Source organism: Meles meles, chromosome 1, assembly GCF_922984935.1.
Source record: "Meles meles chromosome 1, mMelMel3.1 paternal haplotype, whole genome shotgun sequence".
NCBI lineage: Eukaryota > Metazoa > Chordata > Mammalia > Carnivora > Mustelidae > Meles > Meles meles.
In genome coordinates this window covers 187,624,073-187,634,028 of record NC_060066.1, presented here as the reverse complement: position 1 = coordinate 187,634,028, position 9,956 = coordinate 187,624,073, and positions in this window count along the sequence as shown.

The following is a 9,956-nucleotide window of genomic DNA, read 5'->3' as shown; positions in this document are numbered from 1 at the left end:
CCCTGCTCCTCTTCCTGGCTCCCTCTGTCACCCTGTTTAGGTCTTTATTCAAATGTTACCTTCTCTGTGACAAACACCCCGCTCTTTCTTAGTTTTATTTACAGCTCTTAGAACATTCTAGGAATACCATACTACACTTTTTACCTATTTATTTTCCATGTTGCTTATCTTCCCAAGAAAATGTAAGCTTTTTTTTTTTTTAAAGATTTATTTATTTGAGAGAGAGCATGTGAGTTGGGGGGAGGGGCAGAGGGAGAGGGAGAGAGAGAATCTCAAGCTGACTCCCCTCTGAACACAGACCCTGAGATCATGACCTGAGCCGAAATCAAGAGTCAGTGCTTAACTGATGAGCCACCCAGGCGCCCTGAGAATGTAAGCTCTTGGAGAACAGGAATTTTTGTCTTCATTTCCATCATCTGGCAAATAATAGCACTCGATGAATTTTTGCTGAATGAATGAACTACTTATCATTTTGGAGAGTGTCAAGTGGCCATCTATGGGCTTGGGCAATCAGGGGTTATCCTTGTTTGACGGCTCTGGAAGGGCGTGGCTTCAGGATGACTCCCTTAGCAAGGCAGTGGGGCCCTTGGGAAGAAAACTGCCCCTTCTCCTCTGCCCCACAGCAGTCCTGTTTGGCGGCCACCAGCTCAGGAGGAAGTGCCCAAGTGCTGATTCCTGACCCAGCGCCTCCCCCCCAACCCCTGCCCATTTGGGTTTGGATTCCAGGCTTTCCCGACTGGACCTCCCTGCCCAGTTGCCCCAGTCCATTCCCAGGCAGCCTCACCCGGATATGGGTGAGTCAACACCGGCATTGGCTATCTTCTAACTCCATGCGCCACAGCTAAAAGTGCATCTAAGTCCAAGGTGGTCCTTCTTGGAGGCTCACGCTTAGCTGGGTCTCTCCCTGGAACATGGGCACACAGGCTCAAGTGAGTAATCCAGCCAGGCACTGGGAGGCTAAGGGAGGGTTAGCTACTAGAAGGGCATGGGATGGGCACTCAGGCTCAGGGAGAGGCAGTGCACACAGAGCTGAGCACGCAGGGAGCCCTCGGTGTGCTAGGGAAGGATGGGCAGCAGGGTGTGGCTGGAGTAAGCCTACTTAACCTGGTGGGAACTTTCCGAAGCTGGGATTGAGTCCGGTCCCTCTTTGCCTGCTGGTCTTGAACAGTGCTCAGTCATGTCATCGATTCCTGCTCAGATCCAGGAGCCTAGGAATCTGGTGGCACATAGTCACCCCAGGGCACAGAAAAAGCACCCTCGTCAAGGTCACACCTGGAAGTGGGTCTTGGTCTTACCCATCTTTGCTTTAAAGTAGTTTCTTCAAAGATGGGTGGTGGTGGTGGGGCTTCTCCAGAGGTGAGAGACACACCCAGGCCAGAGCGAGCTCTCCAAAGAACACATTCATGGCTAAAAGTGGCTTCGTCTGGAATCTGGAACGGACTTAACTCCCCCCCCCCCCCCGCAAATGCCATGGACTTCTTTAGCAGTCACACAGGAATACAGAGGAAACTCATTCTATGGAACTGCAGTGCCAACCCTGGACCCCAGGTTAAAATGGTCGGTTATGCACTTTGAAGATACTCCAGTCTTTGAAAAGAGCACAAAGCCAGGCTTCTCCTCTGGCACGCTTGGAGGGTGGGGCCAGGGCACGGTGTCTGTGCCTATCTTGGCGGGGCTGTCCTGAAAGGAGGGAGCAGCCTTCTCCCACCATGCCCACAAAACGGAATCTGGACCCTTTGGGGGAAGCCACAAAGAGAGAGATGGCCGGGCTGCCTGGGGGAAGGAATGAGCTCCTTGCCCCCCAGGGGTGGTCAGCTGGAGGCCCATCTGCTGGGGATTCTGGGGTCTGGGTGCTGTGGGCGATTGCTGCTCGGGTAGGAGAAGATTTTTGGTGGATTTAGCCTGGGGTCCTTTTGGAGGTGGATCTAGGAAGTGTACCTGTGGCTGTTGATCTTTTCTCCTTTTCCAAGCCCTGAGCCACCTGTGCCACCCTGGGAAGGCGAAGATGGCACTTTCTGCTGAGTCTGTCCCCCAAACCTCTTGCTATTCCGAGTCTGGCCCCCCAAACCATTCCCGGGGGTGGGGGGAGCTTGCAAACCAAACCACCCAGCCTCCCCACAGGTGTCTAGTGTTTGAGCTCAGAGCCTAGGGCGTGGTCCACTGCTGCCCTCCCCAGAGCCTTCTAAGATGGTCTGAAATGGTCAAGCCCCTGTGGTGTGGAAGGGGCCACTGCGGTGCAGGAGGGTGAGGGCTTAGCCCAAGTCCCACAGCCTCTGGGCTGCCGAGCTGGTCCTGGAGCACCAGCACCTGCCTTCTGCCCGTTGCTGAGCAGGCACGGCCCAAGGCAGGAGCATTGCCGTAGGAAAGCAGCCTCGGGTCCCCCTTGACAAACACATCATGCTTCCCACCTAAACCACCTCCGTGGGTGGGGAGCCGGGGACTGGTCTATTAGCTTTCTCCCGCTGTCCCCCGAGGGTGCATTTGTCTGTTTTGCATTTTTTCCAGGCTGTAGTTAGACAAGTCCCGGTCCTGGGGGGAGCGCTGCAGAGAGAAAATGTCAGGGCGACACGCCGCCAAGATAACATTAGCGAAATATCAAGTCCTTTATGATGTCAGGAGGGATTCCTTCCCGCGGCCGGAGCTGCCTAATGACATCATAAAATAGGCTTGCGGCAGCCACAGTCCCCCTGAGTCATCAATCAGGCCTGTCTGCGGGGGGGCCCCAGGCACACGGGGTCGGGGGCAGGACGCACGACTGGAAACTCAAAGGGGGCCCCAACGCAGCAGCACTGCAACTGGGCTGAGGGGCGGTGGGCACCCACAGCCTCTAGGACGCATCAGCGCCCCTGAGCCCCCCAGGAGATCCCGAGGCTGAGTCAGCTGGCTGCTAGCGGGTTCCCTGGGAGGCCTCTGGTCGCGCCACAGTACTTCCGTGGTATCGAGGGAGAGGAGGGGGCCTAAGCCTGGGCTCCCCGTTTGCTGATAGCTAGGGACAGACCCAGGCCCCCTCCTCTGGAGCAATGACAGGATCAAGAGTCCCAGCACTGGAGACAGACGGAGGAGGTTTGACTCTCCTGCGGCTGGTGCGTGCTCCTGAAGGCGTGTGCTCGCCTGTGTGTGTGTCCACACCTGCAGGGGTTTACAACACATACACCGTACAGATGGATTACCTGTGTCTGCGGTGCCTGGGTGTGCCTGCAGCCTTCTCCTGCCTGCTGCTTCTGCTGCAGAATCTGTCTGTCCTCACACCTCTCTGTGTGTCCACGTGCTCGTGCTTCTGTGTGTCCAATGTCTGCCAGACGTGGGCAGGCAGAGGTGGAAGGGGATCCGGAAGACAGAAGAGAGAAGGAGGACTCCAGAGGGTGAGGGCGGTGGGGGGGGTGGTGTCTGTGTGCTGAGCACTTCTTACCACCCTTGGCTAAGAACTTCGGATTGTACTAGAATCACCTGTGGAGATTTAAAGACCTACCTGTGCCCCAGTCTCGCTTCAGATCAATTAAACCAGAATCTCTGGAGACAAGGCTCACGTAGCGGAAGTTTTAAAGATGCCCCAGGTGGTTTGAAAGTGCAGCCAGTGTTGAGAATTAGGGTGTCCAGAGCTTTACTATTCCAAGCCAGGATTTGGGGAGGGGGGGGATCTGTGGACTAACACCTGCCTCATCTGTGAGCTTCTAAGAAATGCAGAATATTGGGTCCCTCCCAGACCTTCTGAGCCACACTCTGCCTCCACTCCAGAACTTCTATTACAGTGGGATCCCCAGGTGATCTGTATATCCGTTAAAGTTTGAGAAGAGTAGAGCAGAGCTTCTCAACTGATGCAGATCTAAGGGCTTCTGACTTAGTAGGTCTGGGGTGGGGCCCAAGAATCTGATTTTCTAGGGAGTTCCCAGGCGATGCTAACGCAACGGATCGGGGACCACACTTGGAGACCCATTGGCTTCCCTGTTGTGTATGAGGGAGGCAGATAGAAGGAGACTGAGTAGAGGGGTGTGTGTGTTGGGGGTATGAGGATGGGAAGGAAGGAAGAGGGAAGTCACCAGTCACCCAGGAAGATCATGTCCCCCGAAAAAATGTGGTCTGCCTTCATTTTAGGTCCTCAGTTTCCCTGGTTCAGGGATGAGTCCAGGGATGAGGAACGTAAAGAGAACAGGAAACATAAGCGAGTTTCCTGAGAGCGGCTGGCATTTGTCCTCCCTTTCTGTTCCTTAAGGAGCCCCCTCCTGACCCCACCATTCTGTTAAGAAAAAGGGCCCTGGCCTGAAAAAGAAATAATTAAGAAGGGGCACCTGGATGATTTAGTTGGTAGAACCTGCAGCTCTTCCCCTCAGAGTCATGAATTTGAGCCCTATGTTGTGTATAGGTGATACTTAAAAAAAAAAAAAATTAAGAAAAATAAAAGAATTTAAAAGAAAAAGGATCCAGAGCTGGACATGTCTTTGTTCCTGAGAACCCCAGGCCAAAGAGTCAGGTTTTCTCAGAGCCAAAGCTCACTGGAATGCCCACGTGCCTTCTTGGGGCTCCGGCCCACAGTGGGTCATACCTAGTTTGCCTGGGACGAGCTCAGCGTGTGATCTCAGCGGGTGATTCTCACCCTCTCGCTCTCCAAAGTTTACGTGATAAACGGTATGGTTCCCCTATTGATAAAGGCTGTTGGAACGGCTCCAGTTTGGTTGAGGTAGAGGTGAGCAGGGCCTCAAGGGCGGGGTGGGAGGTGACTAGGTGTGTTCCCAAGGGGGAAGCCCTCTGCAACCTGGCCCCTGGGGCTCCCTCCTCCCGGCCTGGCTTCTCAGGGGAGCGGTGGGAGGGAGAACAGCCAGCCAGAGGACGGGGTTTACCCTAGTGGAGGTGGTGTGCTGGGGAGCAGACATCTCTCCCACGGGGCCGCTGGCCCTGACTCTGTCCATCTGCCGGAGCAGGAGGAATGGTGGGGGTGGCGGTGGGAACCACAGACCAGCAGCCTGGGCTCGCAGCGGCTCCCCCTGGCTTCCAGCGGGGCTCTGCCCTATCAGCACGTCTTCGGAGCCCCATCTGGGCAGAGGCAGCAGAGTAACCCCGAGGGCTGGGGGAGGAGATAGTGATCAGCCAGAATACCAGAGGTGTGAGGCAGGCATGACCTCACCCAGGGTGTGCCCGCTCTCTGAGCCTTGTCAGGCCACCCTCCCCGCCCGCTCCCAGGCACCCCCAGGCCGGCTTCGCCAACAAGCTTCAGCCAGCCACAGCAAGGGCGTCCCTACGCGTTGGGCTGGATCCCAGCCAGGACTCAGGCCAGGTACCTCTCTGGGCACTTCCTCTAGGCTGTCTGGGGGCCAACGCTGTGGTCTCTTAGGGGATCCGGGGACCTTCTTCGGTTCCCTGGGGCTGGGGCATTTGGAGAAGCAGGGAGGGAGGCTTGAGGCTGGGGAGTGTGGTCAAGAAAGAAGGAAGGTTGTTACTGCCCAGGGGCCAAGGAGCTTAGAGACCTGGGGAGCTTAGAGACCTGGCTCAACTCCGGGCAGGAGGTAAAGAACAGGAAGATGGTTCCTGGCAGTGTGGGACAGCTGGGCAGCTGGCTAGCGAGAGATGATTTGAAAATCAAAGCCGAGGGGCGCCTGGGTGGCTCAGTGGGTTAAGCCGCTGCCTTCGGCTCAGGTCATGATCTCAGGGTCCTGGGATCGAGTCCCACATCGGGCTCTCTGCTCAGCGGAGAGCCTGCTTCCCTTCCTCTCTCTCTGCCTGCCTCTCTTGTGATTTCTCTCTGTCAAATAAATAAATAAAATCTTTAAAAAAAAAAAAAAGAAAATCAAAGCCGAAGAAGCCCAGAAGAGACTGTGCAAAGTATTCACAGAACCAGAAGTATTAAAACACCTCTTGGTAACTCTGGATGGAGGCCATGTGGTAAAGCGGGCAGTTTGTGCCAAGTGCTTAACTGTGGGCTCGGATGGGAGGGGTGGGGGCCGAGCAAGATCCTCAGTGGGGGTCTCTAGGAGAAAATGCCCCCACCTCTGATGGGCTAAAGCAGAAAGTGAGCGAAATAGCAGCCGTGGGAGCTGGCCCTGAGCTTTGGTGCTGGGGGCTGCCCTCGAACCCCTTCTACTGTCCCCGCTCTGTCCTGTTCCTCGGCTGTTTCCATTTAAGCCTTCCCACGAAGGTCCTTCCCACACATGCTCCTCGTCCCACTTGGTCTACAGCCATACCCACTCCCGACTGACCTACACTTGTGCCCACTACCTCCATGTACACCCCAAACCCACGCCCACACTCACAGGGAGGCAAGCGGACCTCACCCAAGAGCATTGCACAAACAGCCACCTTGAGATAGCTTTGCACAACGAATGAATGGATCCACCTGTGAGCGGCTAGACTTTTCTGGGCATGCTGGGTTCCGGAGGGCTCGGCGTCCCAAACCCAGCAGGGCAGACCATGGTTGTCCCTGTGCCAAAGGCCACAACCTTGCTCCCCACAGTGCCTCCTGGTGGCTGCCGTCCCCAGCCTCGTGGATGAGAGCTGCCGTCCAGAGTCCAGAGCCCCCTTCCTCCATGCGCTGATAAGGAACGGGGCTGTGTTGCAGTTTGTATTATTCTCTGAGTTATTGATTCAGCTCAGCAAGTGTTTCCTGGGCTTTCCATGTGCCTGGCCCTCTGCTGAGCTCCGGGGCCCAGAGGCAAGGAGACTTGCTCACCACTTTCAAAGAGCATCTGGGGCTTAGCCAGACCCTCCGGCGGGCTCCCAGTCTGGCCCGGGGTTCCATCCTCCCCGGACCCTCCCCCACCCGTTCACCCCCATCTGCCCTCACACACACTTTTCTCCGCCACATGACAGCCACCCTCCTCCTCCCTGTCATTCTCTAGCACCCCCTTGTCTTCCTCCTTCACACTGGCATGACATTACTTTTTGGTTCTGGGGCAGCATCAGGAGGGTTGTGGACAGGCTCCCATCTCTCCCTAGCTTCTCCCCTCCTTCGCTTTCCAGCTTTGGAAAATGCCCCGGGGTGATGAAGAGCCAGGCAGAACTGCGGGCGGTTGCAGGGGTGGGACGGGGGTGACGGTGGGGTGTCCCCACTGCATTCTGGGTAAGGCTCTTGGCTTCTAGGAGGCCCGGGGCATGGCGGGAAGGGACACAGGAAAGAATGAGAGAGGGGAGAGGGACGGAGGGGATGGGAAGGGAGAGAGGAGGGAGAGCCACGCAGGAGTTCAAGAAAGTCACAGAGACTGAGAAGGGCCACAGGGAGGAACAGACCAACAGAAAGAGATTCTGACCTGGTCCCCAGGCACGTCTAACAAAATCACCCTCTTCTCTTAAGGGTGGACTTGGGTCTTTCTCGGTGCATGCTGGGATGTTGTCCACACCGCGTGGAGCTTCAGAAAGGTGGGTGGGGTCAGCCCCGGATTCCTGCCGGCCTCAGCTGCCACCCTGCTGTGAAGGGCAAAGGCTCTGTGGACCTCAGTCCAGCCGGCAACCTCCCATCTCCCCTTCACGGGCCCCTGGCTGCCTGTGGTCTCAGCTTGAGCCTGCAGGGAGGTATGTCAGAGATGGGAAATCAGCTTTGCAGGGGAGATTTCGCAAATCCCAGCAGCCTCTGGCCCCACCTCGTGTGGGCGGTCTTCAACCTTTTCTTAGCAGCTGTATCCCCAGGTCCCCCTTCTCTTGGCCCTTGATGCCAGCCAGCGGGGACTCAGTAAGTTCCCTTCCTCTCATCCATGTGAGGCTGCCCAGGCTGAAACTGGGGGCCCGAGATTAGCAGCCTGACCTCTCCTCCTTCCCAGCCCAACTGCCAGGAAGCTCAGAGGCAGGTTCTGATCCAACTCAACCTGCTCTGCAGGGCTCCCAGGCTCCTCCCCCTTTGCCCTCAGCCTGGCAGACCCCTCCCCAGCCCTGGCCAGGGCTGAGCAGCCTTGTCAGGAGCCCTGAGCTGTCTCAGGCTCCCAGCAAGGGCTTGTGTCAGGAGCTGCGAGTCCCGTTTTGTCCCCGCAGCATGCAACCGCCCCAGGATAGAGGGGCCTTGGCAACCTCCAGGCTGGTTATCTGATTTGGGGGCTGATGGGGTTTCTAATGGAAAACAATATGGTAATTTCGGAATGTTCCTGATTAGATGAAAATGATATTGCATCAAAGTTACTTCCTTAATTTATTCAGAAAATAACAAGAAAGAATTCTCTCCTAAGATCCTTAATTAAACCAGAGCTTCCCCTGCACAGGCAAAGCAGACACTGAGCTCCAGGTGTTGGGGACAAAGGCCTTTCCTGGACGGGTCTCCCAGAGGCTGTCCTTGAGCCGCAGGGTCTGGGCAGGTCTTCACCCAGAGAGGCTGTCCGCTCTGCCTGGAGGCAACATTGGCAGCAAGGGCATGGTGCAAGCTCCTTCCTCTGCAGAGAATAGTGGGGCGGCCACCCTAGAATTTTTCCAGTCCCTTCCTGTCTTCTCTAACTCTATCCTGTGAGTCCTCAGTGACCCAAAGCCACAGAGACCTAGCAAGCAGGGATGGCAGAGCTGCGAGCCCAGGGCGTCTTTAAGACACATAACAGCTGGAGTGAGCAGGGAAGATGCTGGTAGGTCCAGTTACGATTAGCACTGGGATCGGCATGGGACAATCGGCACACCGAAGTGGCTTAGCCGAGGATGGTTTGATTTGACGGGGAGAGCAGGTATAAGAGAAACAACAAAGGATAGTGAACCATCTGCACATTAGTAATTGGGAGAGGAAGCTGTGGCTACCTTTAGGGGTGAGGCAAGAGAAGGAAGGACAGAGAGAGGGACCACTTGACAGAGCCGTGGCCATGGACCATCACAGCCAGGGCCGGGTTACCATGAGACCTGGGAGAAACAGAGATGCATTCCCTATCTCTCTCTTTTCCTGCCCTCCCATCTCCTGCTGGTGCTGAATATTAGCTGGTCAGGACTGGAAGCCAGTGGGTGGGATCCTGGGTGACACCGTTCGTATTGGTGAGGCTCCTGGGGCGCAGAGCAGGACAGAAGACGGATCTGGGCGCCGGGAGCAAACGGAGGACGCGAGTGCAGTGCCCAGGGTGACCGTAAACAACCTTTATGGTCTGGTGCTTCAGAATTCTCTGGCACGTTCTTACTCATTTTCCTTGTCACTCCCCACAACAGACCTCATACAGATTCTTGTCTCCAGGAGGAAACAGGTTCAGAGAGATGGAGAGATGCCCTGGAAATCACACAGTAGGGAGGTTATGGTTTGAACTCAGTTCTGCCCTGCTCCAAGTCCTCCATCTCCTGCCCCCCACCCCAAAAGAGAGGCTTGGATGCATAAAAGTGAGCCTTAGCTGGGTGTAATGAAATGTTCCTGGTGGGAAAGGGCCTCGTCTAGAAGCTTCTGTGAGGCCGGGAGGAAAGTCCTGCCTACCACTAATGAATGAAGGGCTCCAATGCCCTCAGCACTTTGTAGAGCAGACCACAGCGAACTGCCCAGGAAACAGACACTTCTGATTCCGGTGGGACCTCCTGCCCCAGGGTATGACATGCAGGACTGGCTAGGATGTGCTGGAGCAGGAGCTGAAAAAGGAGGCAACCACATCCCCTGGGGGACACCCTCTGCCCACGTGCCTGCTGATCATGCTGCCTCAGCCACACCCCCTTGTCCACTAGCCACCTGCACCCCAGCTGCTGAGCAGCGCAGCTGGCTGGGTTCTGGTTGGGGATAGGCTGTGCCTAATTCTCTGGGTCACAGTGAGAGCCTGGGCAGGGCTCTTGGGGAGCTCCTGACTTTGGATTCAGATGTGGCAAAGGCGTAGAGAGGTAGAGCCCAGGGCCCTGAGGCTGGGGCTGCAGAGGACCTCAACGTGCAAGACGGGTTTGGAGGGTGAGGAGGTGGTGTGTGAGCATGTGGGCGCTTCTACACATGTGTGTGTGTGCCCGTGTGCATCTGAATATATGAATCTGGGTACACACATGTGTGAAGGTGGGCATGTGAGAGAGATGGGGAGGGAGGGAGAGCGAGGGAAGAGGAGAGGAGAGGG